Consider the following 3,931-nt stretch of genomic DNA (forward strand, 5'->3'; position numbering starts at 1 on the left):
GGTGCCCCTCCCCCTGTACCCATGGTATCTCTAGAGCGTAGTTATGTACGCGAAGTACCGGCGTCGCCTTTTTGCGAGGGTTGGGGTTGGGGCCGCATTGCTACGCCTGCTCGGATCGTGCCAGGCGGTCTTGTTGTAGGTTACTCCGGGCGCGCTTGACGGTGTCCGGTCGTTTAGTGTCCGGACTGGAAAACTGCCTGGAGAGGCTGCTTTGTACTTCCGCTGCAAGGGCCGCCGTGTGCTCCTCTGTTCGGAGGGAGCGTTCGGTGTTTCCATTGACCGTGGTTACTCCTCGAGGGCCTGGCATCTTGAGCTTAAGGTATGAGTAGTGCGGTACCGCATTGAACTTGGCGAATGCGGTTCGCCCGAGCAGTGCGTGATAACCACTGCGGAACGGGACAATGTCAAAGATTAAGTCCTCGCTTCAGAAATTATCCGGAGATCCAAAGACCACTTCAAGTGTGACTGAGCCTGTACAGTTGGCCTCTACACCTGGTATTGCACCTTTAAAGGTCGTTTTGGTGGGTTTAATCCTCGAGGGATCTATGCCCATTTTCCGCACTGTATCCTGGTAAAGCAGGTTCAGGCTGCTGCCGCCGTCCATAAGGACTCTAGTGAGATGAAATCCATCAATAATTGGGTCTAGAACCAATGCGGCGAATCCGCCATGACGGATGCTAGTGGGATGGTCCCTTCGATCAAAGGTGATCGGGCAGGAGGACCATGGGTTGAACTTTGGGGTGACTGGCTCTACCGCGTATACGTCCCTTAATGCGCGCTTCCGTTCCCTTTTGGGGACGTGGGTTGCGTATATCATGTTCACCATCCGCACTTGTGGGGGAAAACCCTTCTGTCCACTATTGTTCGGCGGCCGGGGCTCCTCGTCGTCATCGCTATGCAGCCCCTTGTCTTCATTTTCGGCATTTAACTTGCCTGCCTGCTTCAACACCCAACAATCCCTGTTGGTGTGATTGGCCGGCTTTTCAGGGGTGCCATGTATCTGACACAAGCGGTCGAGTATTTGGTCCAAACTAGACGGGCCCCTAGGATTCCTTTTGAATGCCTTTTTCCGCTGACCGGATTTAGAGCCTCTGAATCTGGCATTAACTGATGTATCCTCAGCATTGTCGCTGTTAATGCGACGCTTCTGCTTGTTGCGACGCGGCCTGCCACCACTGTCCCTGGTATCCGAATTACCAGGGTTCTTGGTCATATTGTTGCTACGAGCAAGCCAGTTGTCTTCTCCCGTGCAAAAGCGGGTCATGAGTTTCATGAGTGCTGCCATAGACTTCGGCTTTTCCTGTCCAAGGTGCCAGGCCAGCCACTCGTCACGGATATTGTGCTTGAAGGCTGCTTGGGCCTCAGCGTCCGGACAGTCGACTATTTGATTTTTCTTTGTTAGGAACCGTGTCCAGAATTGCCTGGCCGATTCCTCTGGCTGCTGAATTACGTGACTTAGGTCATCGGCGTCTGGGGGTCGCACATAAGTGCCCTGGAAATTGTCGAGGAATGCGGCTTCCAGGTCCTCCCAACAACTGATTGATCCTGTTGGCAAGCTGTTAAGCCAATGCCGAGCTGGTCCTTTAAGCTTGAGTGGGAGGTATTTCATGGCGTGGAAATCATCACCGCGGTCCATGTGGATGTGAAGGAGATAATCCTCGATCCATACCGCAGGATCTGTTGTGCCATCATATGATTCGATGTTTACGGGTTTGAAACCCTCGGGGATTTGATGATCCATTATTTCGTCTGTGAAGCATAGTGGGTGTGCGGCGCCTCTATACTGGGCTATATCACGACGTAGCTCCAATGAGCTTTGTCTACTGTGTTTGGCCCTGCCGAATTTCTGCCCAGCGTGACGGTTACCGTCTCGAGCCGTGGGGCGCCCACGCGATCGGTAGATCGATCTTGTTTGCCTTGCCTTGTCCTCCAACATATCTCGTAAGTCCGGTGCATATTCCCATGCCTTGGTACGGGGTGCGGCTTGAGTGGAGGGTCGAGAGGCCTCTCTGTCGTGACCACGAGGTGGCCGGTCGGCCGCATCAAGTGCTTCCTCCTCTAATCAGGGTAGCAACCTGCGCTTTGGGTAGCTGTTGGAGGGGCGTTCGAGTTTATGCTCTTCGGCCGCAAGGACTTTAGTCCATCTGTCGACTAGCAAATCTTGATCAGCTCTAAGCTGTTGCTGTTTTTTCTTGAGGCTTCTTGCCGTGGCCATAAGCCTACGTTGAAAACGCTCTTGCTCGACGGGATCCTCTGTCACGACGAATTCGTCGTCGTCGAGGCTTGCCTCGTCTTCGGAGGGAGGCATATAATTATCGTCCTCGACCTCTCTGTCTGCCGCTCTCTCATGAGGGCTGGTTTCTCCATCCTCCTATGCTAAATCTTGCTGGAGGGGGTTTTCTTCGACACTTTTCGGAGTATTATTATCTCCCGTGCTGGAATCACCGTATTTGTTTTGGCGGGATTTTGAGCGGCGCCGCTGACGCCAACGCTTAGGCTGTTTCTTGGAGGGGTCATCCTTCGTTGTTCCATCGCCATCTCCTTCTTTTGGGGTGTCCACCATGTATATGTCATATGACGAGGTGGCTTTCTAGGGCCTGATAGGTGCTGGTTCTTCATCGTCTCCTTCATCGGCATCCATACCGTCGATGTCTTCGGAGTCGAAGTCGAGCATGTCGGTTAAGTCGTCGACAGTGGCTACAAAGTGGGTGGTGGGTGGGCTTTGAATTTCTTCCTCGTCCGAATCCCAACCTTGCTGACCGTAGTCCTGCCAGGGCTCTCCTGATAAAGAGAGAGACTTCAGTGTCTTCAGAATATCGCCGAAAGGCGAGTGCGGAAAGATGTCCGCGGCAGTAAACTCCATAATCGGCGTCCAATCGGATTCGATCGGCAGGGGCGCGGAGGGTTCGGAGTCCGGAGAGGAGTCCGGCTCCTTGGAGTCATGAGTCTCGCAAAGTGCGGGGCTAGTGTTCGGCTCGATCGCCGTTGGGATCGCAGCTCCCGAGGCAGCGTCCAACCACCCATCCTCGATCGGTGCAGTTGGCTCCGAATTAAGGGTCGAAGCCGATGCAGGTGCGGCCTCCAGGGCACTGTTCGGCGGCAGAGCTAGATCATGCTCATCGTGACAGTGCGGCGCGCTCGGCAGTGGCTCGAATCCGTCGAAGATCAAGTCTCCGCGGATGTCAGCCGTGTAGTTTAAACTTCCAAATCTGACCTGACGGCCAGGGGCATTGTAACGCCCCAGATATACTTTCCCTATTTGTACTCCAACTCTTGCCGTCTCCGGCGCTAAGTTATATTTATTTCTCGGGTTTGGGTTTTTTGTCTCCGCGTGTTGTTTTTATTTTTCGTGCATCTCTTGTCATGTCATCACGTGCATGGCATTTGCATACATGTTCATCTCATGCATTCGAGCATTTTCCCCGTTGTCCGTTTTGCATTCCGGCGCTTCGTTCTCCTCCGGTGGTCATTTCTAGTCTTCTTTCGTGTGTGGGGTTTAAACATTTCCGGATTGGACCAAGACTTTCCAAGCGGCCTTGGTTTACTACCGGTAGACCGCCTGTCAAGTTTCGGGTCATCTGGACTTCGTTCGATACTCCAACGGTTAACCGAGGGACCGGAAAGGCCTCGTGTGTGTTGCAGCCCAACACCCCCAAATTTGGCCCAAAACCCACCAAACTCTGCTCCATGTCCTAGAGCGTTCGATCATGATCGTGTGGGCGAAAACCGCACCTCATTTGGACTCTCCTAGCTCCCTCTATGCCTATTTAAACACCCCCCCATTTCGGATCTCGTCTTCCTCCCCGCCCTCCTCAAAAAAAAAAACCAGAACATCTCCCCGCACCAACGGACACGTCCGCCCCAGCCGGACGCGTCCGCCGCCGCGCCCTCGCCCAACCACCGCGTGCCACGTGGCATCGCCGTCGCCGCC

The sequence above is a fragment of the Triticum dicoccoides genome, chromosome 2A (assembly GCF_002162155.2).
Source record: "Triticum dicoccoides isolate Atlit2015 ecotype Zavitan chromosome 2A, WEW_v2.0, whole genome shotgun sequence".
Lineage (NCBI taxonomy): Eukaryota > Viridiplantae > Streptophyta > Magnoliopsida > Poales > Poaceae > Triticum > Triticum dicoccoides.